Source organism: Podarcis vaucheri (genome assembly GCF_965113315.1).
Source record: "Podarcis vaucheri genome assembly, chromosome: 1".
NCBI lineage: Eukaryota > Metazoa > Chordata > Lepidosauria > Squamata > Lacertidae > Podarcis > Podarcis vaucheri.
Window position 1 is genome coordinate 126,958,809 of NC_138759.1, and position 21,008 is coordinate 126,979,816.

Genomic DNA, 21,008 nt, shown 5'->3' on the forward strand with positions numbered 1-21,008 from the left:
ATCGAGAAGAAAGAACTTGGTGGTAGAAAATGAGCCTCAGTAGTTGTTATTATTATTATTAGAATTTATATACTGCCCTACACCTGGAGGTCTCGGGGCGGTTCACAGAACAAAATCAAAATATAAAACCACAAAATATGGTGCCCTAACCTGGATGTGATGAAAAGACTAGTGCTACAAAGGACAACTGGTTCCAGTCCTGCTCTAGTGTGTTTAACGTGTGGTTAGTTGCAGAAGAATCCTGATTCAAATAGTGCAGTGCAAATAGGCTAACTTCATTTGAGTGCATGTTTGTTCCCAATCCCAGCAAGGGTAGCTGCTTCTCTTTGGGTGAATTGTGGCATCTGTGATCAAGTTGCTGCAGATGGAAAGTAGGCTGTGGGTGGCTTGTTTTGGTAGAGCCAAATATTGCAATGACATAACAGGACTGTGGTGTTCAGGGATGCAGCTGACATCTTTTTAATAAACTTAACAAAAGTGGCATACCAACGGTGGCACTTTTCTAAAAAGTGACAATACAATACCATTGATTGCGTATACCAGCATGTGCTGTTAAAAACAAAACTCCCCTTGTCAGTATAGCAGCTGCTTGTATGTGTGTGATTTTGAACTATTAATATAGGAAAGAAATTTAAGTAGATCTTTAAAAAAGTATAAAGTGGGGTGTCTTTGTCAAGTCCTGTAATGCTGGCTTCGTTTGATGCTGCTAATATTGCACTTGGCAGCAAAAAAGGACAAAATATCCTCTATGATTTGTTAAATGTACCAGTCAGGGTCAGGAAGAGTTTTTAATAGGTTTCTTTCTGCCTTCTGTAGCTAGGCCTTTTTAGAAATTAGTCCAGCCTTGGTTTTCAGAATTGAGCTACAGATTACGTAGTCTAGATTGTAGGGGGATTGTAGCATAAATCTTACTAGACAAGTAATATTTGATGTACTAATGAATATTGGTTTGGAGGGGGAGGGAATGTGAAGTGGAAGTTAAGGTGCTAGTACAAACTGTTCTAATCCCAAAGTATACACTGCCTGATCCTGTGAGTTCTTGGAAGTAAATCTTAATGTAAGTGTTCATTAGATTGTCGGCTAATTGGGCCTTTTCCCAGATAAGTGTAGGATTGCATCCTAAATCGCCCTGTCACTGAACACAGTGAGTTACTTCTAGGTAACCCTGAGTAGGAGCAGGCTGCATAACATTGTACTAAAGAGATTTCTGTAACAGCTTCAGCAAGCTGTTTGCTTAATAAAAGCACATTAACAAACAAATGTGATTTGTGGGCAGTGTTCTACCATCTGGGAATCTTCTGTTCCTTCTTTTTTCATAACTGTTTTTCCCAAATAAAAAGTTTAATTGTGCCTCTGTGTACTGAGTTTAATCTTGACATTTTATGATGTAGGTCTTTGGGCAGACAGTGTTACTACTCTGGACATGAAAGAATAGGTTGAACTGGCTCAGGAAATTTGCATACACCTCTGTACTGCATATTGATTTTTCATGGTTCGGGAGGGCACATACATCTCCCAAAGCAGCTTTGCACATTTTCTAGACTTTATTTTTAGGGAGTTTGGCAATAGTTGCCCTTTTCCTGCCCTTCTTGCCTAACCTTCTTGCCCTTCATTCCTACCATTGCCTTTCTCACTGCTATGGTGTTGAGCACTTGGCTTGTTCCCTCTGCCTCAGAGCACATTGTCCTGACTATTATGGCTAAAAGATGAGGACCCAGAACACATTTATGCAGTACTGATGATGAGTGTACTTAGGCCAAGCTTCTAATTCTTAAAGGGTTCCTGGCTCTTTGCCGCTAGAAAAATGATCTAGAGAAATGCACACATAGTTCAGGTTCTTATTGCATAAGCTGTAGTACGGGTGTGGAACTGAACCAGTCAACCAGTTCCTAGATCCCGCTACCTGCCAGCCACAGTGGGCTATTTTGAATGGTGGATGGGGTGTGTCATCCTGCTGATTGCTATGTCATTAGGTGGCCAATTTTTCTTGGGCTTGAAGTTACCACCAGTCTGCTGAAAAGTGTTGCTTTGAAGCTCTGCTTTCTGCTGGGATAAGCTGTGCTGCAGTGTTCCTCCTGGGAAACTCACTCTGTCAATCACTTGACTGCCTGCTGTACCCAGGGCTCAGCTGGTGAATATATTTTGAGGCTCCCAATTATACACTGATGGTCACACTCCTACCTGCCTTTTATACCTAACAGTCACATAAGACATCAGGTGTGGACAGGTGGTCATGGTTTTGGGAAATGGCCTCATGGGTCAAATGGCCTCACTCCTGAGAATATAGGGAAAGCTTAGGTTCAGGTTGCTTGCTACTTTGGTACTGAACCCCAGACCATTATTACTCTTACTAGGTGAGAAGGTAAGTATTGAATCGCAGGCCAGGTTATAGAACAGCTATCAGAGGCACTTACAGGCTTACTATTTTCATCTGGGATTCAGTCCCATACCAGCAGGTTCTGGTTGTACAATAAAAGTTGAATTTGGAGCTCTTGAGCAACAAACCTAGTACTTTAAAAGTGGATAAGGAAAGTGGTGGGGAAGTGTGCTGGAAGAGGGGAATAACATTTGACACAATGTCATGTAACCTCCCTGCAAAAAAAGTCAGAATAAGTACTCAGTAAATAGCTGGTGTCTAATTTCTCTGCAAACTTTGTACAAAAGCAGTCAGGATGAGTGCTCAATAAACTGTTCTCCTGGAAAATACTCAGTGTCTGCATATATCGGAAAAGTATATTAAAGATGGGGAAATGCTTCATGTAAAATGCTAACCACAGTTCTAAGGATCCATACCGTTCTGTGTTTCAGATTTGATAATACTAAAACCAAGGTGGGCGAAATCAACCATTTATTATTTGTACTGTTCCTAATAGCAAGTTTCGTGGCTACTGATTTAGATAATCAGCAAGTCTTCATTTATAATGCAGAAACTTCTGCCTAGATGGCACAGGACCTCTTTGTTTATGGAGCTGTAAAGTACCATGTACATTGATGATGTTCATAAAAAATCATGGTGCTCTTATGGCAACAAAGCAGTCATACGGTTTAAAAAGGGGTGGGCCTGAGATCCAAATACTATGGGTCTGGGTTATATCTGTATTCTGGAGAACCTAGGCCCCTTCTTCCACAGCACTTGCAATCCTCATAAAATCAAAGGACATCCTAAAACACTTTAAAATCAAACACAAGGACCTGCAATTATAATGAGAAATTTGGAGAACGTGGTACATGCATGAAAGCTGTTGGGCATATGCATAGAACTTTGGATTCCAGCCACTGTACATAAATAAATGGCTGTGTCACGGGCCTACATTACAGCTATGTCTTAAGTCAGCTACAGTGGTACCTCAGGTTACATACGCTTCAGGTTACAGACTCCACTAACCCAGAAATAGTACCTCGGGTTAAGAACTTTGCTTCAGGATGAGAACAGAAACCGTGCTCCGGGGGCACGGCGGCAGCAGGAGGCCCCATTAGCTAAAGTGGTGCTTCAGGTTAAGAACAGCTTCAGGTTAAGAATGGACCTCCGGAATGAATTAAGTACTTATCCCGAGGTACCACTGTCTTTGGAACTGCTTGTTGATTTCTATGGAGTATGATTCCATAAAGAATGGAATATTGCAACTCAGTCTTCCCACAACATGTATTGAACAGAAAATTAACTTGATTTCCCCAATTTTGCCTGAAAGCAGGAATCTAATTACAGTGTGCATAGACAGTGTATTAACGCAAATTTAAATATGTAAGAAAATAAATCTGTCAAAGTCAAGCTGCTTCTACATGAAAATTTGAAAATACTGCACTCCAAGGTGCAAAGCCAATTCATACAGCTGTACAGATGAAAAAGTGCTCAGATCCTGCAGTTGCAAAAATAGACTAGGAAGGGGTGGGTGTGGGCGCACACACGCAAAGGTTGATTCTACCAAAAAATAATAATTTGTATACAGTTCTGATTTGTATACGGTTCCTGACCCCATCCCCACGTCTGGAGCACAAAATAAATGGAAAAGCATTGGTCTGTTAATACAGTGCAACTTCATTCAGCTTTGAAAAGTTAACAAGCTATTTCAGAGCATTTGACCCAAAGCCCTTTGGAACTCTGATGATTTTTTGAAATTAATCCATGATGCATAAAATAACAACTTTTATAAACATGTTTGGAAAGAGAAAGTTTCTATTTGATATTCAACTAGACTATACCCATTTAAATCAATGGACTTCTGAGTGCAACTTGGATTTCACCTTCTGTTTGTTTTAACATTGTAATGGATCATTAACAAAAAGAAAACAGAGCTGATGGGGATTATTGTTTTATTTATTAGGTTTTCATCCTGCCCTTCTTCCCAAAGGAGCCCAGGGATGACTTGATCCCATTTTATCTTATGTATCTTGTTTCCAAATTTATTTATAATAAAAAAGCTAGCAAAAAGAAAAAGCAAGACGTGGACATACACTCTCTGCGCCCCCACTTGTTTCACTCCTCCCACTAGCGCTGGGGGGTGGGGACTACTTTTATTGGCTTAGCATCAGGAATTGTGGTTTATTTCACTACCACCACTTTAAAAAAAAAAGCCACAATGAATTAAGCCAAAAGAACTTAACTACAGATCATGGCTTGTTTTGAGTGAAACAAATTATAATTCGCTCTGGTTCAAGCATAACACTTAAGTCGAGGATCATGGTTTGCTTTTCTCCAGTGCTAACAGGAAGGAAGCAGGAATTTCAGAAATAGATTGGAAAGAGAAGCTGCTGAATTGCAACTCATTACCAAACTTAAAACCATGGAGAGACCTGGTCTGAACAAAGACATTGGATTCTTATCTCATTATATATGACTAAGCCATTTCTCACCTTCTCACCCCTTGCCTTTTCCTGTAAGACCTATTACAGTCAAGAGTAATCAACAGGCTCATCTCAGCTATCTGCCAATCTCCCATTCCCACCACCCTTCTGAGTAATACCCCTCCCACCACCTTCTCACTATATAGAAGGATCTGGAAACTTCTGTTTCAGTGTATCTGAAGAAGTGTGCATGCACACGAAAGCTCATACCAAGAACTAACTTAGTTGGTCTTTAAGGTGCTACTGGAAGGATTTTTTTTATTTAGACATCTAGATGAAATTCATGTATGTATGATGGATAATAGGCCTTGTGATGAGCAATGACTCGCTTGTATGAAACAGCCATTGTGCTTTAACATCTGCTTGCCTTAAGCACAGTGCTATTCAGTGGCAGGAGTACACGTGCTCAGCTTGAATTGGAGAGATGTGCACGCATGTTTCAGTCAGTTGTAATGCATCTTAAGCTAAGCAAGAATTTATGACAAGTGAATAATTAAATTAGTTAATAAGTTGTTTTGCCCCACCAATCTGGCTTACTGCAGTTCTTTAATGTCTACCTGTAAGGGAATACACACTGAGTTCAGTGGGACTCAACTCCCAGCTGAGTGCATAGGATTTCAGCCTTGGGTTGCTGATGTCAGTCTAATTTTAACACAGTTGTGTCTCTTTGTTATGCCTGCTGACATTCCTGCTACGTTATGTCTGTACCCATACTAAACGTGCAAGCAAAATGATATGCTACCTTCTGTCTTTATTTTTTTTAAAAATGGAATTGAGGCAGGCTCAGCTTTAGTTGCTATAAATGTGCAATTGAATTGGAAGAAACTGAAATGACGAGCCTTTAGAATGCATATTTAATCGTACAGTGGTACCTCGGGTTAAGAACTTAATTCGTTCTGGAGGTCTGTTCTTAACCTGAAACCGTTCTTAACATCAAGCACCACTTTAGCTAATGGGGCCTCCTGCTGCCGCTGCGCCACCGCTCCACAATTTCTGTTCTCATCCTGAAGCAAAGTTCTTAACCCGAGGTAATATTTCTGGGTTATCGGAGTCCGTAACCTGAAGCGTATGTAACCCGAGGTACTACTGTATTTGAGTGTCATCCCATTTCCTGAAAATTCGCATTGGTTTTTTGTCTTAGAAGCCGAGCCTTTCTAATGCAAATACTTTCATCTTTTAAAAACCTCGAGACTGATGATGCCCTTCAGCGCTGAATATGGTGGTTGTGATCACATCTATTTAAGGAGTGCTTGGGAATCTCCACTGTCCCAAGATTCCTAGTAGCCGATGCCTGTGGCACGCACAAATCAATGGCATGCTTTTATAAGGTTTTGTGTATGTGTGTTTTCCAAGTAGTTTGTTAGTTCACACAAGCAAGCCCTGCTTAGAACAGGGCTGGCAAAGGCTATGGCAAAAATACCTTGGGCTTGCAGCTGACGTCTCTGAAATACAAATGCCTTGTCTGTTATTGAATATGCTCCTATAGAAACAAGTATATGTTGCTGTTATCTGCTACTACACTACATGTAAGTGCATGTGGCCATTGTTTTGAGATCCGGCGCTGGCTCCCATCAGCCCTGCCAGCGTGACCAATAGTCTGGGATGATGGGATTTGTAGTCCATCATAATCTGGTAGATACCAGGTTGCGGTAGGCTGTTTTAAAGACATATCTTTATAAACAGTAGCCATCTAGAAAACCTACCAAGTTTATTTTTAACATACTTGTATTCAGATTTTTAGTCAAGCTGCATTAAACATACAAATTCGTTTATGAAAATTGAGTGTTTAAAAATTATTTTGAAAGATTATTGACTTGAAGAGGAAGGAAGGTGAGGACAAAGTAATGTTAGTAGGATGGTGAAAATTGGAGATTAGAAAGGAAGAGCAGGTGCCCAGTATATATTTTGTAATTGCAATCTTCCCCATAATTGCTAAATATTAACAAGCTTGGGCTCCCTAGAAAATTCAAATTCTGCATGAAGTTATTAAATTTCACATACTGAAAATCCCAGAGGATATCCAGAACTTGCAATGAAATCCTGGGTGGTATTAGCTCTGGAGATGGGGGAAATGAGCACTCAGCCATGAAGCTCATCTCGCTACTTCTAAGCATACAGCTTTTGGGGGCGAAATATATCCACTTACGCTATCTTCAGGCAAAGACAAGCTATAAAACATAAAGGCTTACCTCCCTGGATGCAATTATGGGGATGTAAGTGAACATTTATAATTTTCATCTCGTTTTCTGCTATGTCAAACACCTCATATTCAACTTTGTATTTTGGATCTTAGCGCAAAGAGGTGGAATGCAGCAAGCTAAGGCATTCAGGACCATAATTGTCCTGTGTTAAGCAGTATTTTAGGTAATTACACATTCCAACATCTTTTAAGGATTTGTGGGGTGCTATGCCAGTTTCTCATTGAAATGTGTAATTTAAACATATCTTACAAGGCGGTTGGCTTGAATCAAAGAAGGAAAAACTTGGCCCCAAAGTTATCCTGTCCTTTTTTCATTTAAGATAAATATTGGACTCCCATATATAGCATTATTAACTAGGAAATGTACTTGATCCTAACTTTGGATTTTTAAAATCTTGATTCTGCCATGGATATGATGCTTTGACTTCCTTAGTCTTGGAACAGGAATAGGGGCACAGGACACAACCTTATATATGCCATTTTGGTTACATTTCAGTCAGTGTTAGAAACTGAGATACAAAAGCTATTTGCCATAGGTTTCAGACGCACTAACAGAATTTTTAGGCACTTAAAAAAAAAAAAAACAAATTACAAAGCTGAAAATGAATTGTGTATATTGTCAGCTCTAGGTAAAATCTGACTTGCGCCATAGCAAGGCAGCAAATAAATAAATAAATAAATGCTGTTGTGTGCCAGCCAACCAGATGGTGGAGATGTCAGGCCCCATCCTGGTGCCCAGGCATCTTCACTTGGCCAATAGCTAGGTGCAAAATGCACCTGGCACCAGGCTAATTTTGAACCCTGATTTCAGTGTAACTGAGACATGGGACCTAGGGCTGGGCTGTGTAGATAGGAGAGGGCTTGATTCTCTCTCTTTTGTATACAATTAGCATTAAGGTTTCTGTTTTACAATTTAAGATACTCATTTTGCATCCTTAAGATTTCTGTGACTTCCCTTCCCTTCTTTCCATGGTTCATTTTGCAATATATCGCCAGGTCAAAAATGATGAGACCGATATCACAGTATGGATTTCAAAGCAGTTTTGGATGATAAATCAATATATCACCCAGCCCTAGCCTAGACATACCATTGTGGTGACCTAGGTAAGGTGCCATTTGGCAATTCGCTTATATATCAAGAGTTTCTAACCCTGATTGTGGAACATTAATGCCCATAACTTGCTGGGTGGAATACAGCATTATGCTGAGGTGATAGTTGACTTCCGCTAGGGCAACAGTTTAGTTGAATCCGGCCAGTCGTATAAAATACATGTTCAATGAATTATGCTCTTTAATCATAGAAGTGTGAAGTTACATGAGTTCATTGGTTTGTGTGTGGTGACTTCAGGCAAAAAACCCTTCTCCAAGCACATGATATGTTTGAATAATACTGAGAAGAATTTGTGAAGGGGTTCGCATTGTTAAGAATTAAAGTGGACCAATGCTGTTAGTGGGATGAGTTGAAGGAAAACGATAGATAAGTGCATTGATTTATTCAAACGGCTGCATATTCTGTGCAGAATTCAAGTTAGAACTTTTTGCGAAAAACCGTGAGTAAAACATTTCAAAATGTGACAAAACTAAACTGTATTTAGTTTACTTATGGACAAACGTAAACATGTTGCTTTTTCAGGAAGATAATATTGTGGTACATGTAATGCTAATACACAGAAATGTGGTATTTCTTATTTAAAAGTTGTAATAGTCTAATTAGGTAATGGATGTGATCAGAATGCAGTAAATACAGAATGTGTTAATAGAAATATCCTTTTAAATTATATTTAAAAAATTCAAATGGGAAGTGAAAACAGGTTTTGCTTTGTTTATTTCTGTTTTTGTTTATTTCTGTTTTACTACTTTGTCTGCTCACTACTACCAGTTTTAAAAGGAGTTTTAAAATGTAGACATAGAGATGGAGTAACACATAACAAAGTATAATTTATCTTTGATCTAATAAAATTTTTCAAATCCATACGCAAGAATGCAGATTTACAAAATGTATTGGGTTTCAAGAGACACTGCTATTTATAAAAAAGGCCATCCTCTGTAAACAATTTTAAAATATATTTGTATAAGTTTAAGACAGGGTAGATAAAGTTAAGATTATACGGATTACAATACTATATATGTCTACTAAGTCCCACTGAGTTCACTGGGGCTTACTCCCAGGTAAGTGGGTACAGGATTGCAGCCTTAAATCAGCAGGTGGGGAGAGTGGGAATAACATTTATAACGGGTTTCCCGTAGTGTAGTCCATGCATTTCTTGTGCAAATGTGCATACTGGTCTGTTGCTATGACAATTAAAGCAAGTTGGTTTGCAACCAAATGCAGGAATTATACAATCTAGCAACACAATCGATATCTCTGGCTGTGCATCCCAAATGCCTTTTTTACTACACCATTGCATCCGCTTAGAGACGTTTTGTATCTGCCTATAATTTCATGCACTTGAAGGTCAGATACTGTTTTTTGTTTGCATGGAGAATTAGGCTATCATTGAGTGGGTTTGTGAGCTTATTTACGTGACTGCCTTGCAGTTTTCAACCAGTGTGCCATGACACCCTGAGGTGCCTTGATTGATGGTCCGGGAGCTGCAGGCAACACTGGCCTCTGTCCCTCTTTCCTTCCCTCCTCCTCTGATGCCCTCTCACGTCTCTGCCTCCCAAAGGCTTGCACAGCTGTTTGTTGTAGCAGCCCTGGCTACAAGCTCCCCAGGCGAATGGTGCCTCTGGGGCTGGGCAGGGGGTGCCCCTGTGGGGCAGTGCCTCTTTGGCACCTCTCTTGGGGGCAGAGGGGCAGCTCAGAGACCAGGGACGGCAGCTGCGGCTGCCCAGTGGACTCCCAAGGAGAGGGGAGAAGAGGTTGAGGGAATACTCCACAAGGGGAGGGTGTTTGAAAAGAGGTGAGGGGCTTCCAGCTTTGCAGGCAAGGGTTGGCATAACTAAGCTGAGTCCCACAGGGGTGCTTCAGAAAAAAGGTAGTTGGTCAAGGGAGCCGTGGACCCCAAAAAGGTTGAAAAACCTCTGCCTTACTTTCTTTTCTTTTTTTGCACTGTCAGAAAATGCCATTTCTGCACGCAAAGCGGCCTTGCTCTCCTGAACAGACAAATCTGTGTCCATCCCAGTGTGTTTGATTGAGATTCATGAGTTCAGTTTTATGAGAGAAGTGTAGAATTTAACATGTTTATACAAAATCAGGATTCACACCATTGTTAAAAAGCAACATGTAATGGAACAGCTCTTTAAAACTCCCAATTTTAGCTTTTAAAAGTGCACCAGTTTTTATCTACTCTAGTTTGCAACATCCATACAGGTTTTTGTATGCATTATAAATCTTCAGAGCACTCTCATATTAATAGCAAAATACATCAAATCTTTTATTTTTGCTCTGGTCAAATCTTCTGAATTCATTATTATGGGCTCTTCTGTAATCTCTACCCATTATCTTTTGATTCCAGTCAAACCATCATTCTTTTAAATCTTAAAAGGTTGAAACTAATTAGCAGCACTAACCAAACTAAGGTGGTGTTGTTTTTTTACTGTTTAAAATGTTGACTAGTTTAAAATATGCTCTTCCATTTCAACTGGCAGTTTGTATTGGGTTCATTATTTAGTTAATTATTATTCTTTGAGTAAAAGAATTTCTATACCGCCTTTCAAGAATAAAATTCCACCCAAGGCAGTTCACATAAAATAGAATAAAAAGGTAAAGGGACCCCTGACCATTAGGTCCAGTCGTGGCTGACTGTGGGGTTGCGGCGCTCATCTCGCTTTATTGGCCAAGGGAGCCGGCGTACAGCTTCTGGGTCATGTGGCCAGCATGACTAAGCCGCTTCTGGCGAACCAGAGCAGCGCACGAAAACGCCGTTTACCTTCCTGCTGGAGTGGTACCTATTTATCTACTTGCACTTTGACATGCTTTCGAACTGCTAGGTTGGCAGGAGCAGGGATCAAGCAACGGGTGCTCACCCTGTCGTGGGGATTCGAACTGCCGACCTTCTGATCGGCAAGCCCTAGGCTCTGTGGTTTAACCCACAGCGCCACCTGTGTCCCTATAAAATAGAATAGAGAACGCCATATTATTAAAATTAGCAATCCAACATCATTCCAGGGATAGTTCAGTCAGTAGACTGTGGGTTCAAGTCCCACACTGGACAAAAGATTCCTGCATTGCAGGGGGTTGTACTAGATTACCCTCGTGGTCCCTTCCACAATTCTATGATTCTATGGAAAATACAGCCTAATACAGTCACCAAGACAAGGGTCGTATAGTCAGATCGGACCCCCAGGATCAGTTAGTTCCTGCAAGACAAAGTAAAAAAAAAAAGGTTATTTTATCCCAGCTAGTTATGACATAGCATTCCCTGTATAAATGAATGAATAAGACATGTTGAAGACACAAGATTTACCCACTCTGGAAGAATGGCAAATGAAGCTGATGGACTATATGGAACTGGCAGAAATGACTGGCAGAATCCGAGACCAGGGAGAAGAGTCGGTGGAAGAAGATTGGAAGAAATTTAAAGACTATCTACAGAAATATTGTAAAATTAATGAATGTTAGAATGATGTTGGATAGAAATTAAGTGGTTTCCAGCTGTAATGCTTTAAGGGAATATGAAAAATGGGTTGTTAATAGGGAAAAATCTAATGTTACTATTTTAAGGCCAAAGATTAGGATAAACAAAGAGGGTAAGGATTTGCTGAGCCAAGAAATTGAACTGGAATACAAAAAAGGGAGGTATGAGGAGGTCCGGGAAACAAGCTAAGGAAAATAAGTAATAGAAAAATGGAGTGGTTTTTAAACATTTTTATTTTGTATTTTTTTTTTCATTTTGTATTGCAATATTTTTAAAAAATCTTAATAAATATCTTATAAAAAAAAGAATAAGACATGTTGAATGTGTAAACAGAAACTTTAGTAACTGGATCCGACTCATTAATGGGACTTCTTCATCTTGAGAAGAAAAATGACAAACGTCTTTGGAAATTCTCCAGCCACTTTGCCATGCAACATCGCCCCCCCCCCACATATTTGATGCGGGGGAAGCTAGTCCTCTTAAGCTTATAGAATTAGCTCCAACAGTTCTTTGGGTCCTGACCTATATTCCTCCTGTGCAACAGCAACTGTAAGTCTTTCAGAGTTGATGACCCTCCTGTAAAAGAGAGAGAGAGAGAGAGAGAAGCTCACAAAGAGTTCCTGATCTTGTGTTGTTTTCAGCGCAGCTTCAGCTTTCCATGTACTTCTTTAACCTGTAAACACAAAAGAGGTTGGCACGAGTTCAGGCTTTGCTGTTTTAGCGAAAGCGTATTGGAACAGAACCTTTCGTGCTATGAGGAATGCTGTTGCATTTACGCTCGCATCTCATGCAGAAGTCAACTTCCCAAGTTCCCTTTTCTCCTATCTCTGCCTTTACAGTAAGGAACTGACCAAGAAACTTCTAAGTGCTGCTTCTGTTCAGCAAGGATATACCGTATTTTTCGCCCCATAGGACGCACCGGCCCATAAGGCGCACCTAGTTTTTTTTTTGGGGGGGGGGGAATAAAGGGAAAAAAATTATTCCCCCCCCCCGAGCTTCCCCCAGCCCCCAGAACAGGCAGCTCTCCGCAAGCCGTGGGAGCCCAGCGCCAGTCTCCCACGGCTTGTGGAGAGCTGTGCGGAGCTCGAAGCCTGGGGCGCGGTGAGCTCAGTGCGCCCCAGGCTTCGGCATGCAGACAACTCTCCGCAAGCCGTGGGAGCCCAGCGCCGGGCTCCCACGGCTTGCGGAGAGCTGCGCAAAGCCTGGAGAGCGAGAGGGGTCGGTGCACACCGACCCCTCTCACTCTCCAGGCTTCAGCGAAAGCCTGCATTCGCCCCTTCATTTTTGGAGGGGGAAAAGTGCATCCTATAGGGCAAAAAATACAGTGGTACCCCGCAAGACGAATGCCTCGCAAGACGGAAAACCCGCAAGACGAAAGGGTTTTCTGTTTTGGAGGCGCTTCGCAAGACGAATTTCCCTATGGGCTTGCATCGCAAGACAAAAGCCCATAGGAAAATGCTGGCGGTCAGGAGCAAAGACTTTCGCCCACAGCCGGCCTTCAGAAGAGGACCTCTTCTGAAGGCCGGCGGGGGGCAAAAGTCTTTGCTCCCCCCCCGCCTGCCCCGGGCGATCTTAAAATGCTGGCGGGCGGGAGCGAAGCGTTCGCTGCCGACCCCCAGCATTTTAAAATCTCCCCGTGTCCTGGGAAGATTTTAAAATGCTGGGGGTCGGCAGCGCTTCGCTCCCCACCCCCAGCATTTTAAAACGCTGTTCCGAAGTGGGGCGGGGGGGGGGTCGGGAACACCTGGCCCCGCCGCCCCACTTCGGAAAGCTCTTCCGAAGTGGGGAGGGGGGGCGGGGACACCTGGCCCCGCCGCCCCACTTCGGAAAGCTCTTCCGAAGTGGGGAGGGGGGGCGGGAACACCTGGCCCCGCCGCCCCACTTCGGAAAGCTCTTCCGAAGTGTGGAGGGGGGTCGGGAACACCTGGCCCCGCCGCCCCACTTCGGAAAGCTCTTCCGAAGTGGGGAGGGGGGTCGGGGACACCTGGCCCCGCCGCCCCACTTCGGAAAGCTCTTCCGAAGTGGGGAGGGGGGTCGGGGACACCTGGCCCCGCCGCCCCACTTCGGAAAGCTGTTCCGAAGTGGGGCGGGGGGGCGGGGACACCTGGCCCCGCCGCCCCACTTCGGAAAGCTCTTCCGAAGTGGGGAGGGGGGTCGGGGACACCTGGCCCCGCCGCCCCACTTCGGAAAGCTCTTCCGAAGTGGGGAGGGGGGTCGGGAACACCTGGCCCCGCCGCCCCACTTCGGAAAGCTCTTCCGAAGTGGGGAGGGGGGTCGGGGACACCTGGCCCCGCCGCCCCACTTCGGAAAGCTCTTCCGAAGTGGGGAGGGGGGGCGGGAACACCTGGCCCCGCCGCCCCACTTCGGAAAGCTCTTCCGAAGTGGGGAGGGGGATCGGGAACACCTGGCCCCGCCGCCCCACTCCGGAAAGCTCTTCCGAAGTGGGGAGGGGGGTCGGGAACACCTGGCCCCACCGCCCCACTTCGGAAAGCTCTTCCGAAGTGGGGAGGGGGGTCGGGAACACCTGGCCCCGCCGCCCCACTTCGGAAAGCTGTTCCGAAGTGGGGAGGGGGGGCGGGGACACCTTCTGAAGGCGGGCAGGGGGCGAAAGTCTTTGTCCCCCCTGCCTGCCTTCCCAGGGGCTTTTAAATCGCCCCGGACAGCGGAGAAGTCCTCCGCTGTCCGGGGCGATTTTAAAATGCCGCCCGCCAGCATTTTAAGATAGCCCCGCACAGCGGAGAAGTCCTCCGCTGTCCCAGGGTTTTTTAAAATGCTGGGGGTGGGAAGAAAAGCCCTTGTCCCCCCCCCAGCCTTCAGAAGAGGTCCGGGGACAGACTGTCCCCGGACCTGGTCTGAAGGTGGTTTCCCTAGGAACGCATTAATTGATTTTCAATGCATTCCTATGGGAAACCGTGCATCGCAAGACGAAAAAACCGCAAGACGAAGAGAATTGCGGAACGAATTAATTTCGTCTTGCGAGGCACCACTGTACGGTAATCTGATTTGAGGTCAAGAAGGGCGGTTCTGGAATGTCATTGCCAACATCATCATTAAATTGGCCCCTTGTAGCCGGGCTGCTTTTGTGATGGTGTTTTCATGGGTCTGACTCTGCTTCTTATACGAGCCTTAATGTGCTTAAATGTGTGTTGAGAGACTTTTAGGAAGTGCAGTTGCTTTAGTAACCAGGTCTAGACATAGATAGAGTCAGAAAAGGCACTGTTTTTAAAAGAAGAACAATGCACCCCCATCTTTCTTGGGAAGACGCCATTATCCAGTCTCTTCTCTGCCCTAATATGATTGATGATAACAGCTCATTTAGTAATACAGTGGCACCTTGGTTGTCAAACTTAATCCGTTCCGGGAGTCTGTTCGACTCCCAGAACAGTTCGGAAATGAAGGATCCACTGTATATTGGTTTGTTCTTTTTTCAGTTTTGGAAACCACTTTAAACAATCAAGTACTGGGCTGTTTAACTGAATAGTTTCTTGGTCTGTTTCTTACAGGGAAATTAGAATGGAGGACCCCTTTAATAGGGCAGAATCAGATGTAGATGAACTGGGCAAAGGAATACAGTACTGTGGACTTTGAGATGGGGAGTATGTAAAAATAACAGTGCAGGGCATATTAGAAATGTCGGTGGTTGTGATTTATACCCACAGTTGGAAGACAGCATGCAATCTGTTCTTCTGAAGCAGGGGCTACATATAAAGAGAAGCTGCTCTGGTGGCTTGGATTCCTTAAATGTGCAGATCATGCCAGCCTTAGGGACTGAACCCCTTCAAATGAGAGTGGTGCTGTAAGAGCGATTTAATTTGGACGAAACAGGTTTGCAGAGCCACTGTAATCACACTTCATGTTCTTTCCGCATGGAGGATATAATGTAGTTGTCGCTCAATCCTCTGTACTCCCATAATAATACGTTCTCTGCATAAGACTATAGGTCTGTCTAGCCCAGGGGTCAGCAAACGTTTTCAGCAGGGGGCTGGTCCACTGTCCCTCAGACCTTGTGGGGGGGCTGGACTATTTTTTTTGGGGGGGGACAAATTCCTATGCCCCACAAATAACCCAGATATGCATTTTAAATAAAAGCACACTTTCTACTCCTGTAAAAACACCAGGCAGGCCCCACAAATAACCCAGAGGTGCATTTTAAATAAAAGGTCACATTCTACTCATGTAAAAACATGCTGATTCCCAGACCATCTGCAGGCCATATTTAGAAGGTGATTGGGCTGGATCCAGCCCTTGGGCCTTAGTTTGCCTACCCATGATCTAGCCTGTCACCCTGTTGGCAATAATGGCCAGCAAGATACCCTTGGACAGTGTTAGAAACTGGGATAGGAGTGCTAGAGCCATATGGCTCCTGGGACCTAGGTTGTGGGTGCCAAAACAAAATATCTAGGCACCTTATTTTTTATTTTATTTTTGCTGTCCTTTTACCAGGCCAGGCAGCCCCACAGCAAAATTAATAAAATAAAACAAAATTGCTGCCAGGCAAATCAGGTGGTCTACAGGGTAGCGCAGCAGCAAAAGAAGCCCTTGGGATTCTTACAAGCATTGCCTGGTGGGGATGATTCTTTTGATGTCTCCAGCATTTGAGGTACAGAGCCTGTGAACATGGAGGTTCCACTTCTAGCTGTTAATGCATGCTTAATTCATAGCTCTATCTTCCATAAGAGAACTATTGCACTCATGTCCTGCTTATGAACTTGCCATAGGCATCTGGTTAGTCACCGTGAGAATGGAATACTGGACCAAATGATTCAGCAGGGCTGTTCTTAATCTTCTTAACTTCTGTCCTTATTTAAAAGCTATTTAAACTACTGTCTACCACATCTATTTTCTGCCAGTGAATTCAGCAAGTTACTCATTGAGTTCAGAAGTACTTCCTTCTGTCTGTCACAACCATACCACCAATAAATTTCACTGCTTGACCTTGAGTTAATGGATTTGGCCTCATTTGGATGTAACTTCTCTCCGCTTATTCATCAGGACTTTCTTGTTGCACTGTAATGAAAGACTTCGTTGATTAATTAACCATGGTTTCCTGTTACAACAGGTTCGAAACAAATCAGGATTTCAAACCAAGCTCATAGTGCACTTCCAGATTCTAGTAACCACGGTTTGCCAGTTCAGAGGCAGTATCGCCCAAATATTTGTTAAAAAGAAAACTGATGAACTTGAATGTTATTTCAGCCAAACCCACACATGCATGCACATCAAGAGCATTACATTGTATATATTCTTAGCATGATAACATCCCCCAAAAAGCCATTGTTCTGCACAAGGGTGCAACTACCAAAGACCCTTTTCCCTTCAGGATAGATCAGCGGAAAGAATTGCAGACTCATGTTGTGTCTGGCTTGCATTCATGAGAGTCAGTTTAAGAATTATTATTCCATAAAAGCCATATGTTGTGTTAGAACTGGTTGTTCAGATTGTTTACAATATTACTCACTCCTGGCAAGTTTCCGTTAACTCTCCATGAAAACCTGCAGTGTCTCCATAATTCATCTTTATTACCTGACAAAACCTTACTTAGCAGACACAGTTTATATAACTTGCAACCTGAAGTCAGCAAAGCATCCCTGGTCTGATGCACAGAAAAGACCTGTTTCTAAAATACACAGGGCAATAACTGAGAGGAAGCAGCTGTCAAATGATAGCCAATGTGCAAACACTTCGTTGCACTTCCACCCTGATAGGCTGCTGCTTTTATGCTGCGCCAAACCATCCTTTCGTTTGCCAGAAACGTTGCTTTGGTTGCATAACAATTTCACTGAGGGCAAATGAGGTTTAGGGACTGTGGTCTAACTCTGAATAGTTTTGGCCGACTTCTGATGTTAGCACGAAACCAAATTTGATTGGCTGCACGATGTCTTCCACTTTTCTAGGGATGAAACTATACATGCTGCATTGAGTTCTGTGGTCTTTTTAGGGACGGCTTTGCTTTTATAGAACTGAGTTCCTGGAGGCTGCAAATTGAAGAGAGGGGAGAGGGGAGCATCTTACTTTATCCCCCCCCCCCCGCCGCCACTGCCATTTTCCCACTAAGAATATTCACCACCCAGGTTCTTTTATCTGCAGGGGGAAAGATGAGGATGCCTGGAAGTTTTCTACTGTGAAATAAAAGTAGCTGGGTGTGGGGGGAGGTTGCCAGATGTTTGCCAAATGCACTTCTTTGCAGGTCCGATGTGCCATATTTAAAATGTTTATTACATGGTGTTTTATTTCTTCTGCTATGGATAAGTTTATGATTGCAGGTGAAACCAACTTTTAAGGCTTTGGTGTTGAATGTGATCAAGCCATACCTCTTCCTGTGAGCATTGATTCTGGATGCTAGAAAACGCAGAAGGCAGTCGTAACGTTCTTAGGCCAAGTCACGATCACCACTAACCAGTGTTAGAAACTGAGATATAAAAGCTATTCGCCTATGGCCGCTTAAACCTAGGTTATGGACACAGCAACAGAATGTTTCTCTCCCCCCCCCTTCCCGCTTTTTTTTTACAAGATTAAAAAAGCTCAAAAAGATTTGTGTATATTGTCAGCACACAAAAAATAAAAAATCACAATGTGGTGGTTTCTTACCTTTTTTTGCTGCTGTTTTGATTCCCTTGGGTTATTTAAGGTGTCTTTCTTCATAAAAAATGGAAGCAATGAACCATTCCAAAATGAAGGTGTCAAAAATAAGAGGAGCACCCCAAATCAATGTATTTTGAGCACATTATTCTGGAGTAACTACCATTTCCCGATTCTGTACTGGCAACTGAAAACAGTTGCACAAGAGAGCAATACCATTTTCTATAACATTTTAAGTAAGTCACTTTCTTGGATAAGTTTGATATACTGTAGAATCCTTCTGTCTCCTACTGGTACTGCCATCACACCCTGAGTACAAAATAACTCCTGCTAAAATCTTACATTCGTTTTTCATATGGTCTGGTCCTCCTCTGAAGATTGTAAAAAAAAAATACCCCAAAGCCAGGCTCGCCCTGTCTGCCCCCCAAATATTCTTATGTGGGTCCCTTCTCCAGTCTTCAGAGAGTGGCTGCCCTTTGGCCTTGCTGTTTCCAAGTGTTTTAAAAATTCCAGATGGCATGGCTTAAAAAAACAACAACAACCCTAAGGTGTACAGCAAACAAAAATGTAATGTGTGAATATTCCCTATTGCAAGCTTCAAAAAGAAAGAAAGAAAACTGTGAGGAGAGTATCAGAAGCAGGTTTGCGCTATATAGGAATAGGAGAGGAGTGTACGTTTGAGCAGGGAAATCCAGATGTTACTTCTGTAAGACAGGTGTGGGGAACCTTTGGCCCTCCAGATGTTGCCGAACGACAGCTTGAACTGAACTACAACCTTTGCTGGGGCTGAAGGAAATTGTAAGTCAGTAACATCTGGAGAGACCAATGCTCTCCAAACCTGCCTTAAGATAGGCACTTCTGAATTGGTGCAGTCGGGGCTTTTTTGAAGAAGAAGAGAAGAGTTTGGATTTGATATCCCGCCTTTCAAAGTGTCTCAAAGTGGCTAGCATTCTCCTTTCCCTTCCTCCCCCACAACAAACACTCTGTGAGGTGAGTGGGGCTGAGAGACTTCAGAGAAGTGTGACTGGCCCAAGGTCACCCAGCAGCTGCATGTGGAGGAGCGGAGACGTGAACCCGGTTCCCCAGATTACAAGACTACCGCTCTTAACCACTACACCACACTGGCTCTCAGCTAGGAACAAATCAAGAAGAATCGGAAAGTTTGCTTGCATCTTGCTTCTGCATACCTAGAACGCAGCATCTCTCCCCCCCCCCCCAGCAACAGAGAACTGAAAAACAGTGTATTGCTTTTTAGACAACGGGATTGTTGAAATGTTTGGTACCGGTTCTCAGAAATGGTGCTGAACGAGAGGTGAATTTGGTGCATCAAGTGGTAACCGGGACTTGCGTAACAAGCACGATGTCCCCCGAAGAAAAGGTACAATGTGAAATTAGGGATGCATGACTACATTTCCAAGCATGGTCTTAAGTTCGGCTGTATGTGATAGTCACATGAAAGCGATCATGAGCTAGCAGAAAGGATTAGGATCATACTTGAGTCAAGCGTACGATCTCAACAAGAGGAATTCTTGCTAATGCTTAAAGCAATTCAGATGAGGCAGGCACTTCATGTTTTCAGGCTTTGCTGAGGACTTATTGATGTGTGGGACATGGGTAGCAGCTCTGGGTGAAGCAGACAAGCCTCTGGCACTAACTGAATGGCTTTACTGGATCTTCTCTTCAGAGTGCTTGTACAGTTAGTGGAAATCTACCTGCCAGGCTCCTTAAGTTCCACTTGCTTAGATTTACTGCTTTGTATTTCAACAGAAGTCTTGCATATCTTGGCCGCTGTGCTGCTTACCTGTCAAAACAGTGAGTGCAGTATTTCTCAAACCTGGGTCCCCAGTAGGACTGGGTGATAACTCTTTTTCAACATAATGATATATATCACCAGCTAAACATCTTGATAAGGGACGTGGGTGGCGCTGTGGTCTAAACCACAAAGCCTAGGGCTTGCCGATCAGAAGGTCAGCGGTTCGAATCCCCGCGACGGGGTGAGCTCCCGTTGCTCGGTCCCAGCTCCTGCCAACCTAGCAGTTGGAAAACACAACAAGTAGATAAATAGGTACGTTTCCGTACGCTGCTCTGGTTCACCAGAAGCAGCTTAGTCATGCTGGCCACATGACCTGGAAGCTGTACGCTGGCTCCCTTGGCCAATAAAGCGAGATGAGCGCCGCAACCCCAGAGTCGGTCACAACTGGACCTAACGATCACAACTGGACCTAACGATGAGGGGTACCTTTACCTTTAAACATCTTGATGTCTGAAATAAGGATGGAGCTTTGTAGAGGCATGAGCTGGCTTCATGGTTTTTCCCAGAATGTGATTTTTGCACACATCATGATTCACAATATATTACCAGGTCAAAAATCATGAAAGAAATATCATGGATATGGGCTTCAAACCAGTTTTGGACGATATATCGCCCAGCCCTAGTCCACAGCTGTCCCACCATCCCTAGCTAGCAGGACCAATTATTAGGGATGATGGGAGTTGTAGTCTGGCACTAGAGCTGGAGGCCCAAGATTGAGAAACACTGTCCTAATGTCACCATGATGTCAGTTGACCTAACTTTAAAGCAGGGTGGATTTCATGTAAATAAATTGATTTAAATCACTAGTCAGTAAGACTTGATTTTTTTTTTCCAGAAAGGCTCATTCTTGCTGGTATAATCTTAACATTTACAACCAGATGAAGGTTTCATTTTTGGAAAAATAATTTTTCAGAGTGGTTTTTAGTTATATCAAAAATTACTGATTTGTTTATACTATTAGAAACGCATAGACAGGTAATTACGAAACTATTGT

The 21,008-nt window shown here is 43.3% G+C and overlaps 1 protein-coding gene across 5 annotated transcripts in view; it reads left to right on the forward strand.

The window, feature by feature from the left end:
• Positions 1-21,008, forward strand: part of SLC39A10 (solute carrier family 39 member 10) — a 59,512-nt gene that overhangs the window by 5,861 nt on the left and 32,643 nt on the right. The window contains exon 1 of one of the 5 annotated variants that reach the window (XM_082235960.1): positions 5,113-5,127. The exons of 3 other annotated variants lie outside the window; for them this stretch is intronic. The gene's annotated coding sequence lies outside the window, so the exon portion shown is untranslated. Of the gene's footprint in view, positions 1-5,112; positions 5,128-8,004; positions 8,593-21,008 lie in introns of those variants that run through there. One more of the 5 variants, XM_082235959.1, reaches the window with a different exon arrangement.